Raw genomic sequence first — 15687 nt, forward strand, 5'->3', positions numbered from 1 at the left:
ATACATATATATATATATACATATATATATATGTGTATATATATATGTGTGTATATATATATATATATATATATATATATATATATATATATATGTATATATATATATATATATATATATATATATGTATATATATATATATATATATATATATATATATATATATATATATATATATATATACATACACATACATACAGTTCTAAACATAGTAGTTTTAATAACTCATCTCTGATAACTGATTTATTTTATCTTTACCCTGATGACAGTAAATAATATTTTACCAGATATTTTTAAGACACTTCTCTACAGCTTAAAGTGACATTTAAAGGCTTAACTAAGTTAATTAAGTTAACTAGGCAAGTTAGGGTAATTAGCAGAGGTATTTTATAAGAATGGGTTTGTCCTGCAGACAATCAAAAAATATTGTTTAAAGGGGCTAATAATTTTGAACTTAAAATGGTTTTAAAACAAATTTAAATTACTTTTATTTTCATTATCCAGTAATATTATTATTCAGTATCTGTTTTTTTTTTTTTCTTTTTTTGCAGTTATTTTATTTTTTTTATTTGCAGTTTTTGTTTAAGCAAATCCGTCCTAATTTTCACCACATTTTCAGATTTTACCACAGTTTCACTTTATTTACTTGTTTTTGTTATTTTTTGCCTTTTGTTTTAGTTTTACCTGCTTTCTGGAACCGTTCTTTGCCGGATTCAAACTCCATCATCACAATTAACTCCTCACTGCATCTCAAAGCGGCTGATGTACATGGCAAGCCACTGGGCAAACTGGTAACAGCGGAAAAGCCGTCCACACACAGGTAAGTGGTCAGCTGAAAAGAAAAGAAACAGTATCCTGTAGCATTTGTTTTAAAGACAAAATGCAGCCATACGTACCTCTGGCTACATAATTCAGGATCTCTAGAAATGTTTATAGGGACACATTTTCACAATGAGCCTGTGTTGGTTTGAACAGTGCATGCTCCATTTAACTTATATTTTAGTGTGTGATGTTCATTTAAATTATACTTATTTACAGAAGTATATTATGTCACACTTCACACTTCTCCCATAAGACGCTGCAGTCAATGCCATTGTGTAAATCTCTAAATAAAAAATCTAAAGTGTAATATAGTTTTCTCATTCTCGGGTAGAGCAATGAAGAAGAAGGGACTAGGGAGCAATGCACACTTCTTAGGGACGTGTCAGTGAGAGGACAGATCAATCATGAAGCTCTTCTAAAGAGCTGGTCATCTAAATTCATCTAATTCAATTGTGTAAAAAAAGAAGAAACAGGCAACGGGAGGACGAGGATTGAGAGAGCTGCTCTACGGTATGTACACTATACCATTTTCTTTAAATGGCATGCATAGTTAAACACATTACTCACAAGGAGGTCTATCCATTAGCATTCACCTACATCTCGATGGCAGTCGTTCCTGTAAACATCACATTTAGCTGCATCCTCTGCAGAAACACACATCGGTGGAGGGTGAAAAGCGCTATCTGCATTTGTTATCTCATATGTGTCATTACGATGGATGGATTCATAGCGAAGAGAGAAAATTAAGCCATTGGAAACCCTGGTCTGTTGATCTCCTCAAGGGTCTTCTGACTGAGATTGGCTCTCTGGAGTGGGTGACTCACACGTGTCAAAAGATCCCGGAGTCTCAGAGAAATCACACAGTCGGTTCAGTCAAGCACATTTAGCCCCACAAATGCATCTCTCTTTTGCTTTACTCATTCTTAGATGGAGGGGGCAGAGAGGGGAACACTAAGATACACAGCACAATAAGATTCAGAACAGGAACTCTATGTTGGACACTAGGACACTATATTTTTTATAATTGCAGGTTAACCATGTTTATATACTGTTTACTTTATACACGACATCTTAAATTTAGATTTGGATTGTAGTAACGTGCCTTTTGTAAAGCTGCTTTGAAATGATGATAATTATTGAAGAAAAAACAGGTAAATAAAAAAAAGCTTGAATTGAATTGATTATTATTTTGATGGATATTTTGCAGGTTTTATTTGGAGCCTATATCATGTTTGCATGTTGAAAAATAGTTCACTCAGAAATGAAAAAGCATAAATTGATATCAGAATTTCTCAAATCTACTTTCCTGACACAGAGAATACAACATTCTGATAAATGTCTACTTTGATGTTTCACTGAAGAATGGAAGTTGAATGGATTTTAACACTGGAGGGTGAGTAAAAGAGTTTTTTATAAAATATTTTCATAATTTCCAGTTATTCCCTTTAATGATTCTTGAGTAAAATCAGGTTGAACAAATTCAGCTTGTCGCCTTTAATTGTGAACTCAGGCACAAACATAATGACATTTTTGCAATTAAAATAAGTTGCTTATAATTATTTATAATTTCCTAACATTTTACCAAATTGAACTCTTTGGCCAGACTCTTGAGATATGCTTTCAATGTAAATAAATAAATCAGAATAGCAATATAGTACCAAAATCATTTTAAAAGAGCAAAATATATATATGCTTTTATTCTAGTCGAAATAAAACAAAAAAAGACTTTCTTCAGAAGAAAAAATATTATCAGATATACTGTGATATGCTCTGTTAAGAATAATTTGGGAAATATTAAAAAAAGAGAATAAAATCCAAGGGGGGCTTATAATTCTGACTTGACTTCAACTGTGTATATATATATATATATATATATATAAATATATATATATATATATATATATATATATATATATATATATATATATATATATATATATATATATATATATATATATATATGGACACACACACAAAATAGTTCTGTCTGGTTCTCTAATCTGATTGGCATTGGATTTCATAATTTCTAAGATTCAATGCATTGGTGGCTAGCCTGCCATACCGAGCAAAGACAGTTGATGCTCCAGCACAAGTGCCAATTGTGCCAATACGATTATTGAAATTATCCTTATTTCAAATAATTAAAATAAATAAATTTGTTTTGTTAATGTTTAATTTGTTTTTAATACGAATATAATATTGTATTTTATTAAATAAGAAATTAAATCATGAGTTGCATATGTTGGCACACGCGCTTTAATTTAAAATCATTTAACACAATAACATGCGGTCACACAGCCAAGTCTAATGTGTTCAAGTATATGTAACTGAAGCTTTTTAAAATTGTTTTATCAAAATAAACTGTCAAACCATACATACAGTACAGTTGAGGTCAAAAGTTATGATTAATCTGAATTAATTAATTAAGAGGTGTAATAGCAGTTTCAGTCAATTGTTCATGCAAAGACACACATTACACCTCACATGTGAGAAGTGATTGCATTTTTATGTTCCTTTGCCATTTAGGACTCCCATATCTTTCATTTTGTTTTTACAAATGTACAAAAAGGACAGAAGCAAGGCCCATCAAGATGCTATAATCATTTATTGAGGACATTTAATTTAGAAGAAATTTGGGGTTGGATGAGATGGAATTCATTGTGACAGGACTTAGACTTAACAGGCTTAGTGTAATTGTACTTTTACTACTTCTTACTTCAGTAGTGTTCAGAACTGCAAATGTATTTGTTTGAAGTATGTTGATAAGGAAAAATTACCTTTAATTTATTGATGGAAAGGCGAAGTAGTGGCGCAGTAGGTAGTGCTGTCACCTCACAGCAAGAAGGTCGCTGGTTCGAGCCTCGGCTCAGTTGGCATTTCTGTTTGGAGTTTGCATGTTCTTCCTGTGTTCGTGTGGGTTTCCTCCGGGTCCTCCGGTTTCCCCCACAGTCCAAAGACATGCGGAACAGGTGAATTGGGTAGGCTAAATTGTCCGTAGTGTAAGTGTGTGTGTGTGAATGTGTGTGTGGATGTTTCCCAGAGATGGGTTGCGGCTGGAAGGGCATCCTCTACATAACAATTTGCTGGATAAGTTGGCGATTCATTCCGCTGTGGCGACCCCAGGTTAATAAAAAGGACTAATCCGACAAGAAAATGAATAAATGAATATTGATGGAAAATTTGGGGGGCGCAAAACTTGAACCTGCACAAAACTTTTACCCCTCATTAAATGTGTGGCTGGGCCCCTGATCTTATATATATATATATATATCTTATATACATATAGTCTCCTTATTAATTATCATTAGCTACAATTTATTGAAATTTTAAGAAAGGTTAAATATTAGAGCAACTTTATAATAGAGCAGAATCATCTTTGTGTGTGTAATAAAACCAACATAAAACAAATATATTATGAAAATTGTTGCATTGTGTCCCGCATACTACTTTACTGCAATGTTGTCCCTAAAAAATGAAGCTTGTTTTAACCCAAGGCACTGGAGAGAAAAAGGATTTTGTTGAGGTCAATTGATTCCGATATTAGAGACCCTAAAGCACAAGAGATCCTAAAATCGCCATGATGAATGTTATAATGCTCTTCAATCAATCTGCCAAATTTCACAACTTTTTGCCATGTTATTCCAGGGGATGCCAGGGGGAGAATAAAAACTTGGGCCCTTTAGAAATCAATCAAAAAAGCTGAAAGGATTGTCCCTCGAGCGAGGTAAGAAATCATTGCCATCCCTTCTGCTGTGATTGACAGCACTAGATGAACATATTCCTCCTGAACATTTAATATTATTTGTTTAACAGCCCATTATCTGCATGAGCTTCTTCATAAAACACACTCAAGCATTTCTCCCATTCCTTCACAGGCAGATAGCACTGACAGATAATGCATTTGTGTTTTGTGTTACGTCCGTAATGCTATTAAACTCATTGTTCTTTCTTGATTACAATGCGTGTGTGTTTTGTGCACTTAATGTTTAATATCACAGCTGAAGTTGCCTTCTGGGATCACTAAATCACTGCTATCTCTCTGCTGAAGGTGACTTGAAAAGATCATGGGTTTTAATATAATGGGTTAGAGATGTTCTGAGCTTATTGGGGTCTTTATTATTCACTGCTTCTCTTAAGGGAAACAAAAAATAGAGAGAATTTGAGCTGAATAATTAATGTTACGCTCGCTCAACTTGCTTTTTATGAGATTATTGGTGATTTCATATTGCATATTAAAAACGGGAATGAATAGTTTGACTTAAAAATGCAAATTTACCAACCATTTACTCACGTTCAAGTTGTTTAAAAAATGTACCACTATATATACATTTCTAGAGAGCGCCAAATATGTCCCTGGAGCTACATTCTTAGCAGTTTTTGTTTTCACAAATCCACGAAGGCCGCTGTGTGCGCTTTTTGAGATTTCAAATTTCTCTCGCGAGTGCCATTTGCGCACGCTGTTCTCGCATAAATCCACCAGAGGCCACTGTTGACCAACTAACTGACTTACTGAATGACAGACTGACCTATCGACCCAGGGTGGTATCTTGTGGGGGTGGCATGTGACCAAATTCTCCAATCCTCACCCCACTCTTCACTTTCATCCACGTGTCACAACCTCGTGTCCCTCGTGTGGTTGTTTTCCTCATGTGACCTTCACCATGTGCTCCTTTGTTCCAGTTCCCGCCACTAGTTATGTTCATCTGTTCCACCTGTGTTCATCACCTGTGTCTAATTATTGTCATTACCCTCATGTGTATTTAAGTCCTTGTATTCAGTTTCTCCTTTCTCCGGTATTTTCATTATATCTATGTCTGTCTACACTCCATGTTCTTCCTGTGTTCATCTTCGTAAGTCTTGTAAATTAATATACGTGTTTTGACAATCCCAGGAGTTACACCATGACATCCCACCCCCGCCTTTCCTTTTTATCCACAACACCCCCAACTCTCCCAAGAAGCGAGGTGGCATGAACCCCATGAGGGCCCTACAATCGTTGTTTGCCTAGAGTGCCAGTTCAGCTTGACCCGCTCACCTTCTTCTCTTAACCCAACTGACAGTTTTCAAAAACAATACAGGAAAGAAAAGCCTCGTTTGCTTTTTACCACCTTTTTTTACATTTGATCACATTCTCACTCTGTTATTTACTTGTTTATTTTATCTTTTGGCTTTTGTTTTTTGCCTTACCCACTCTCTGGAACCGTTCTTTGCTGGACTCAAACCCTGTTGTCGTAGTCAACTCTACTCTGCGCCTCAAGTCCACCAACATGCATGGTGAGCTACTGGTCAAACTGGTAACAGCAGGAAGGGCGTCCATATGGAGGCAAGTAATCAGCTGGTAAGACGTCACACCACACCGTAGCGTTCATTTTAAAAACGAAATCCAGCTATACGTATTTCTGGCTACATAATTTGCGATCTCCAGTAATGTATGTATGGGGCTAAGTTTCACCTGTGAGCAGACATCCCAAGTTGGGAAAACTAGTTTCCGGGGGGGTGGGTGGGGGCATGTGCGTGCGATGTTCCTTCAAGAGCGGTGGGGACGAGTTGCGCGCAACGTATCTAAAGAGAGGGGTGGGGCAGTGTGCGTGCTGAAATGCAGTCTGGTCGAGTGGCGCGCGACGAACCTGAAGAGCTGGGAGGGATACAGTGGAGAGGGGGATGAGCAGGAGCGCGAGACGCGCAATTTTCAGGAGATTATCATTCGTTTGCGGGCATCTGGGAGTCTATATGCATTTGCGGGAGACTCCCAGAACTTCCGGGAGACTTGGGATGTCTGTATGAGTTTCTTACTTCTGTTGAAAACAAAAGAAGATATGTGACCCTGGACCACAAAACCATTAAAAAAAAGGTATATGGGTATATTTTTGGCATTTTCTTTTCAATTTGATTTTACTTGCCAACAATCATTAGGATATTATTTAAAGACCATGTTTCATTATGATATTTTGAAAATGTCCTACTAACAATTAGAGATGTCCCAATCAGGTTTTTTGCCCTTGAGTCAGAGTCTGAGTCATTTGATTTCGAGTATCTACCAATACCAAAACCCGATCTGATACTTCTATTTAAAACTGTACATAAAATAAATCAAGAAGAGTGAAGAAACAGATGCAGGATGTTCCTTAGTTTTTATTTAATTCACCTTATTTTATCATTCAACAACTCTGTTAACAAAAAGCACTTTTGTGAGGTAGCTTGAACAATCAAGCAAGAAATAATATAAATTCTTTACTTTCAGACTTTGGTGCAACATTATAAATAAATAAATAAATATATATATATATATATATATATATATATATATATATATATATATATATATATATATATATATATATATATATATATATAAATATATATATCTCAAAATAAATCTAATATAAAAACCAACAGCACCTCATCTTAAAACACCCGGCAGGCAATCCCAAGTTTACATATCTCACAGTTTGCTATGACAATGATGTCTTCATCTACTTCATAATTATTCAAGACCCACAGACATACTCGCTCGGTGCTTTCCTCTTTAAGCTTATTCCGTGTTCTAATTTGCCGATAAATTACCTAATAGATTATATATATCAGCCGATTCCGATCGAGTCTCTAACCGTGTGATCGGGCCCGTTTTCCTATCACCTGATGTGATCTGGACATCCCTATAAATAAATTGATCCTGCTTAATAATGTGCACTGCTATGCATTTTTTATACAGTGGACAGCTTTAAAGGTGATTTTCTAAAATGAAGTTTTTTTAACTTTGGATTTTTCAAATAGTTGTGTCTCTGACAAATATTACCTTATTCTGCACTGTACATTTTAGACAGTTTAATTAACAGTTTCCGTATTTTGTGATTCACAAGTGTTTTCCTTTTATTTACAGTTGTGAATTGCATTATGGGACTTTGATCAGTGCTCTGTGGACTTGATGTTGAAAATTCAACTCTACAGTTTAACAAAGTGACTGTTGTTGACAATTTAGTGGGGGGTAGAGAATGGAGAACTGCTATTTATGGATCAAAATGTGTGCTCAAGTAGTAAAGGACATAATTACTGAAGTAAAATTAAAAGTAACAATCGTAAGAATTACTTGTAATAGAATATCTGATAAAAACTACTCAACTAGCTAGTTACTAGTTACTTTTAATCTGATTAATAAGCAAAAAGCCTTAATTTTAATCTATTTTGCTTAGCTTAAGTGGTTTATTTGTGATGTTACACACACACATAGCAAGTCAAAAGCAGCATGGTGGCTCAGTGGTAAGCACTGTCGCCTCACAGCAAGGTCACTTGTTCAAGTCCGTTGGCAACTGGGTCAGTTGGCATTTCTGTGTGGAGTTTGCTTGCTCTCACTGTGTTCACATGGGTTTCCTCCGGGTTTTCCATTTCCCCCACAGTCCAAAGACATGCTGTATAAATTAATTGGGTGAACAAAATTGGCCATAGTGTGTGTGAATGTGAAAGTGTATGGATGTTTCCCAGTACTGGGTTGGAGTTTAAAGGGTAAATAAAATTGGCCATATGCCAAAATAGTTTCCGGTTCATTATGCTGTGGCGACCTTTAAAATAGATACTAAGCCGAAGGAAAATGTATGAATGAATGAGTATAAAATAAAAGTTAATTAATTCATTAATTTTCCTTCGGCTTAGTCCCATTATTCATCAGTTTTCACCACAGTGGCATAAACCGTCAAAAAAAAAAAAAAAGTTGAAATAAAAAGAAAAATTATTAAGGAATTCTAACTAATTTTGACTTTAACCGCATGTTTTTAACACATAACACATAATCCTTTTCGCTTCAGAGACTTTCTGATCGAGTCGATGAGGGTTCCTCCTGCTGTGACCAGCGATTCTGAGCGAACGAGAGCATTCTCCCGGTCCAGAGTGTGTACACGCAGTGGCAGACGGTCGAGCTGGGTTTCTCCCTTGCCTGGCGTTCTTTGGGTCCGGTCCTCCAGAGCGGTGCGTATAAAGTTGCAAACTTCACAGAAAGAGCAACACAGTCGTGCAGCACGTCCTTTTCAGGACGGCGCTCCGACTGTGCGTTTCTGGATGCGGTGGTTTCCTGTCCTCGGATGATGGGCGCGGGCATTGCGTTACATGTCTGGGGGTCCAGCATGTTAATGCGCTGCTCGCGGGCAGTTCATGTCGTCATTGTGATGCCATGACTGTTGCGCAAGATCGCGGTTAGCCTTTGCAAAAGGGTGAACCACCCCAGTTGTCCCCTGCTCTGCAGCGGGCACTCGGGCAGATCTGAGGGTTTCAGCGAGAGATAATCCGTCGCCCACGGGCCCGCGGACCTCCCGCTCCTCTAAGCGCTCCATCCAAGCTTCGGGCGGGGGAAGCGATCCGTCTAACAGATGGTAGCCCTTACGCCCGATGACACAGGAGACCAGATGTCCACCGCGACATCGGAGGGTGGGCTTTCATTGTCCGATGATGATCCAGACCCGCTCGCCCCCTTCGGGCTGGTGAGCGCTGTCACTACGGATCCTGAAACGGACATGTTAGCCGTGCTTTCCCGGGCTGCTTCGGCCGTGGGTTGGAGATGGTTTATCCCCCAGCTCCGCGGCCGGACCGACTAGAGGGGCGTTCCCTTCTTCCCGGAGGTGCACAGTAGGCTCACGCGGTCTTGTAAAGCACTTTTTTCTGCTCGTGCTGCGTGTTCCTCCACCCTAACCACTCTTGACGGTGAAACAGCCAGGGGGTATGTGGCGATTCCTCAGGTTGAGTGCGCGATGGCGGTAAATCCGCGCGGCGCCTCTTCTTGGCGGGGTCCGCCTCGTCTCCCATCCAAAGCCTGTAAGTTATCTACCTCCCTCGGAGCTAGAGCTTACATAGCTGCGGGCCAGGCTACTTCCGCCTTGCATGCGATAGCCACCTACCAGCGCTACCAAGCGCAGGCGCTGGCCGAGCTGCACGAGGGTGGGTCCAACCCAGGCTTACGAGCTTCGCACCGCCGCCGACTTAGCTCTTCGGACTACTGAGTCCGCTGCGTGTGCGTTGGGGAGGACGATGTCCACATTAGTGGTCCAGGAGCGCCACCCCTGGCTGATATGCGCAAAGTCGACAAAGTCCGCTTTCTTGACTTCCCCATATCCCCAGCCAGGTTCGGCGACACTGTCTGTGAATTCACCCAGGAATTCAAGGCGGTGAGAGAGCAGTTGGTGGGTGATGTCTTATCGGCGGTCCGTAGCCCGCTCCGCCCGCCGTGCCATTCATACCTGCTCCTCGCCGAAGGCGCCCGCCTACGAGAGCTGCTCCGCCCCCGCACACGCCTCAGGCGAAGCGAGCGCGTCGGGCACCTCGGAAGCAGGCAGCCCCCCTGCCCAGAACGCCGCTAAGTCCGGCAACGGACCGCGAAGCGCCCCTGGGACAGGCCATCTGGAGAAGAGGGAACTTGCTCTTTCCCCGCTGGAGGGCGGGGCCCCATTTCCAACGGCACTTTTTACTGCCATGAAAACATTATGAAAGGGCACTTTTCACTTCCCCAGATGTGACAGCCCGAAATCTGCCAGTCTGGGACGCTATGCTTTCTAGCTTGCAGATTCGGTGCGTTTCGCCAGTGGCTCACGAGCGCTGGGAGGACGGTCTCCTTTCTCCCACCCCTCGAGCCTCCCCTCCGGAGCTCGGGTTTGGAGTGAGAGCAAATATCTCACCTCCAGCTTTTCCGTGGGACCCGCGAGCTTCCCGGATCAGCACACCCACTCCGCGCTGCCCCACTGCTGGTACGTCAGCGATTGTAGCGATGAGTCCATTAGCGAGAGCTCTGCCTGCCTGGTTAGCGCGGGCCAGCTCTTCGCGGTGGCTCATACGCACAATCAGACTCGGCTATGCGATTCAGTTCGCGAAACGGCCCCCCAAGTCACGGGTGTGTATTCACCAGGGTCAGCCCCCTGTCCGCCCCTGTCTTGCGAGAGGAGATTGCTGTCCTCCTGGCGAAGGATGCAATCGAGCCGCTCCCTCCAGCCGAGATGGAGGGTGGGTTTTACAGCCCACGCTTCATCGTGCCCAAAAAGAGCGGTGGGTCACGGCCAATCCTAGATCTGCGCGTTTTGAACCGCTGCCTGCACAAGCTGCCGTTCAGAATGCTCACGCAGAAGCGCATCCTCCGGTGCGTTCGTCCTCTGGGTTGGTCTGCAGCATTAGACCTGATGGACGCGTATTTCCATGTCTCCACTCTTCCTCGCCACCGACAGTTTCTGCGGTTTGCGTTTGAAGGTCGAGCTTGGCAATACAAAGCCCTCCCCTTCGGGCTCTCTCTGTCTCCGCGGGTCCTCACCAAGCCCGCGGAGGGTGCCTCAGCGCCCCTTCGGCTCGCGGGCATCTGCATACTCAATTTCTTTACGACTGGCTGATTTTTGCCCTCTCTCGGAGCAGTTGATTATGCACAGAGACAAAGTGCTCTGGCACTTCCACCTGTGGGGGTTTCAGGTCAACCGAGAAAAGAGCAAACTCGCCCCCATGCAGAGGATCTCTTCTCTCGGGCTGGAGCTGGACTCGGTCACCATGGCAGCGCGCCTCTCCGGAGAGCGCGCTCAGCTGATGCTGTACTGTCTGAGAGAGCTCGACAGTAAAATAGTGGTCCCACTGAAACTATTTCAGAGGCTCCTGGGGCATATGGCATCCGCAGCCGCTTCATGCCGCTCGGATTATTCTATATGAGACCACTTCAGCACTGGCTTCACGATCGAGTCCCCAGACGCGCATGGCACGCGCGCGCACACCGAGTCTCTGTTACTGCGCTGTGTCGCCGCGCCCTCAGCCCTTGAAGCGACCCCTCGTTCCTACAGGCCTGGGTGTCTCTAGAACAGGCGTCCAGTCTTGTTGTCGTTTCAGCAGACACTTCCAACACGGGCTGGGGGGCTGTGCGTTGCGGGCATGCGGCTGCGGACCTGTGGAAAGGTACCCAGTTGCATTGGCATATCGCCTGGAGCTGTTGGCAGTGTTCCTCGCTCTCCACCGTTTTTTTCCGGTGCTGGAGCGGCAACACGTGCTGGTCAGGACGGACAGTACGGCGGCGGTGGCGTATATCAGCCGTATAGGGGGTATGCGCTCTCGCCGCATGTCTCAGCTCGCCCGCCGTCTGCTCCTCTGGAGTCATCCGCGGCTGAAATCGCTGCACACCATTCATATTAAGGCAAGCTCAACCGTGCAGCCGATGCGCTCTCACGGCAGCCTTGCGTCCTGGAGAATGGAGACTCCACCCCGAGTCTGTTCAGCTGATATGGGCGCGATTCGGGGAAGCCCAGATCGATCTGTTGCTTCCCCCGAGATCGCTCATTGCTAGTTGTTCTTTCCCTGACCGAGTGCTCTCGGCACGGATGCACTGGCTTACAGCTGGCCTCGGGGCACGCGCAAATACGCGTTTCCCCCAGTGAGCCTGCTCGCGCAGTTACTGTGCAAGGTCAGGAAGAGGACGAGGAACAGGTTGCTGGTTGCGCCCCTCTGGCTCAACCGGACCTGGATGTCAGAGCTCTCCCTCGCGATAGCCCTCCCCTGGCAGTCCCTTCGAGAGAGCACCTACTCTCTCAGGGACAGGGCACCACCTGGCACCCTCGCCGATCTTTGAAGAGATTTTAGACGCGAGGAAGACTTAGGTAACCTCCGATTGCGGTGGCTAATACCGTCACTCGGGCTAGAGCCCCCTCCCCGAGCGCGCCTATGCCCTGACGTGGAGTCTATTCACTGAATGGTGTGTCTCTCGCTGAGAAGACCCCCGTAATTTGCCAGATCAGCGTTGTGCTTTCTTTACGCCGAGAGAAGTTGGAGAGCAGGCTGTCGCCCTCCACACTCAAGGTTACGTGGCTGCCATCTCCGCTCTCATAACGCGGTGGCTGGCAGCACCGTGGGAACGCATAACCTCATCATCCGGTTCCTCAGGGGCGTTAAGCGAATTAATCCATCCCGCCCCCTCTCATGCCCTCTTAGGATCTCGCCCTCGCTACACAAGCCGCGTCAGATCCCTTCGATCCTCGACTCAGTATCTTTCTGTCCCTGAAGACAGCTCTGCTGGTCGCGTTGATATCGATTAGAGGGTCGGGGACCCGGAGGCATTTTTCGGTCAGTGACTCGTGCCTGTAATTGGGCTGGCTTCTCTCACGTCCTGAGACCCCGCCCGCGATATGTGCCCAAGGTTCCTACCACTCCGTCTTAATACGAGGTAGTGAGCCTGCAAGCGCTGCCCTCGGAGGAGGCAGACCCAGCCCTTCTTTATTGTCCAGTTCGCGTTTTGCGTATTATCCGGACCGCACTCAGAGTTTAGATCATCTGAGCAGCTCTTCGTCTGTTATAACGGTCGGCAGCAGGGAAGTGCCGTACCGAAATAAGTTCCCACTAGATTGTGGATGCCTTTCTTTCACTATCAGAGCCGAGATAAGCCGCGTCCCCCGAGAGCGCGTGCGCACTCCACTCGGAGTTTCGCATCCTCTCGAGCGCGCGCACGCGGCGCCCCTCTAACAGACTTCTGTAGAGCTGCGGGCTGGGTGACACCCAACACATTTGCAAGGTTTTACAATCTGCGAGTGGAGCCGGTTTCCTCAAGGGTATTAGGTAACCCTTGGTGATTGAGGAAACAATTCGGTAGGGTGTTGAAACACGCTTGCTGCGCCATTTTCCCTAACACGGAGATACGTGCGCCTTTTTATCTGTCAGTAAAGTTCCCCGTCAGGTGAGCCCTGCAGATTCCTCCGTGGCCCCCAGCACTGACTCAGCGGAGGAGTCACTTGCTGGCCCACTACGTTGTAGGTCTGCCCGCTGGTCAGCCCGCGTTTTGGGTAAAGGTGCCTGCTATGCGTGGTCCCCACTAGGCGATCCCATATGCTTATTCAGCCACGGTTAAGTCCCCCCCCCTGGGCGGACCCGTGTCTTCCCTCCCCGCTAACCACTCTTTTGCTATGCGTACTCCCCCTTTTTAGGGCTAGTCCATATGTAAATTCTGCCATCTATCCCCCCTTGGGTAACGGATGGCCTCCGCAGCGTCCTCCCTATCGGGATTGCACGCTTCCCAACGTACTGTCGTATTTTCCTAGAATTATCTAGATGCTCACGACTTCCCAAAAAATATATCTAAATCCGTAAAACTTCTGTTGAAGTAGGATAAATTAGGGCCAGGGACACGTTGGAGGACCGCGCCCCCCATGATGCGGGTGCGTCACGCTTGCTTGACTATCTCCTCATCAGGGGTGTTGGTAAGGTGCAGTCATTATGGCGCTTTCAATGGGCTCCCAATGCGTGGATTTTACAAATCAAATCCACTTATAGTGCTGAAGTTCCCCCCGAAGGGGAACGTTCGAGGTTACTAAAGTAACCCTTCGTTCCCCGAGGAGGGGAACGGAAGCACTATACTCCGTCGCCATAATGACTGTCCCTTAGCTGTTGAAAGTCTCTTCAGCTTAAAAAGGATAGCGTCTGCTGGCGCCAGGTGAGCTTATATACTCAGTTGATTGCTTATGCCGCTCACCTGCGCAGGCTTGCGCTGCCAATTCATTCTTAATTGGCCCGTTCAATACTCTTTCAGACGAGTAGCTTCTGAACCGAACCTCCCAATGCGTGGATTTTACAAATCAAATCCACTTATAGTGCTTCCGTTCCCCTCCTCGGGGAACGAAGGGTTACTTTAGTAACCTCGAACGTTCTTTTTCATGGAAAATGTGATTTAGATAACATTTAGTAAAGTATTACCAACAATTTACATTTTGGAAAATAATTTTGTACTGTATTGAAGTAGACAGAAGCTGACTTAAAAACACTATGGTTTGAATCATTCCTGAGATGGCCACAATGTGAACGCACTTGCTTTAAAAAGAACTTTCCTCAGACTGCCAGCGTTTCTCACTAAGAGCTGAAGTTTGTCATATGTGGGCTGATCTTTCATTCGCCGAGTGCAGATTTTAATCTCTGTTGTTGTTATTCGGCTGAGAGTAGGCAGCCAAACACATTCAAACAGAAATACAACAACATTGTGGGAGTTTTTGACTCGAGCTTACAAAAAAAAGCACAGACTTTCCAGAGCACGGCTGCGGTTTTAGCCCATTCCCATTGTAGCATAACATGAAAACTAGTGTCCCACTTACACACCTTCATATGTTGAATTATTAAAAGGCAAAAACGGATGCTTTCTCCCACACACACACACACACATACACACACACACACACTGTTGCCTTTATATTGATTAATTGATTTCTGTCAACTTTTTCCACCTTCCATGTGTTGTTCACGATAAATAATGCTTGTGCTCTGGCACCATTGTGTTTCCCCGTTTGGTTTATTAGCATAAAGTTGTCTGGATATGACTAATGGTTATATCTGCTCAGCTTTGACAGGCTGACATATACACTCTGAAAACCGTTTGCTAATGGTCAACTGCGCTCAGCCGAAAGTCAAAACATTAGCAAAAGCTGTAAACGTGATGTATATCAGCCCGGATTGGCAGTAAATATCCAATATAACAAATTTAATTGGCTGTAAAAGTGACTGAATGTGTCTTTGTTTCAGCAGACTGCTGGTAAAGGAAATAAATCCTGAAGCAGTGCATATTATCCATTTCTATATAGCATGTAGTTTATCTCTCTCTCTCTCTCTATTGCTTTCTTCTTCTTGTGCTAATCACATTTCTCTGTCTATTGATAATTGAATATTAACAGACACAAAAATATGCTAATGGCGATGCATATTGTCATATTACAATTCATTTAATTTGTTTATTTATAAGTATGGAGTTGCAGGTTTGTATATTGCACTCTTATGGGAAATCTGATTTTAATAATTACATCCGTTATGAATTATTAGAGCCATTATGAATTATAGTGCTTCTTATACTGTATATACACTCACCGGCCACTTTATTAGGTACACCTGTCCAAC

The 15687-nt window shown here is 43.7% G+C and overlaps 1 protein-coding gene across 3 annotated transcripts in view; it reads left to right on the top strand.

Moving 5' to 3' along the window:
- The window catches only part of LOC137487485 (uncharacterized), a 133461-nt gene that overhangs the window by 76731 nt on the left and 41043 nt on the right, over window positions 1-15687 (top strand). Inside the window, exons 9-13 of one of the 3 annotated variants that reach the window (XM_073930331.1) lie at window positions 679-820; window positions 1154-1332; window positions 2138-2215; window positions 4468-4546; window positions 6058-6160. The gene's annotated coding sequence lies outside the window, so the exon portion shown is untranslated. Of the gene's footprint in view, window positions 1-678; window positions 821-1141; window positions 1333-2137; window positions 2216-4467; window positions 4547-6057; window positions 6161-15687 lie in introns of those variants that run through there. The other 2 variants (XR_012394342.1, XR_012394343.1) reach the window with 2 other exon arrangements.

The sequence above is a fragment of the Danio rerio genome, chromosome 2 (genome assembly GCF_049306965.1).
Source record: "Danio rerio strain Tuebingen ecotype United States chromosome 2, GRCz12tu, whole genome shotgun sequence".
Classification (NCBI taxonomy): Eukaryota; Metazoa; Chordata; class Actinopteri; order Cypriniformes; family Danionidae; genus Danio; species Danio rerio.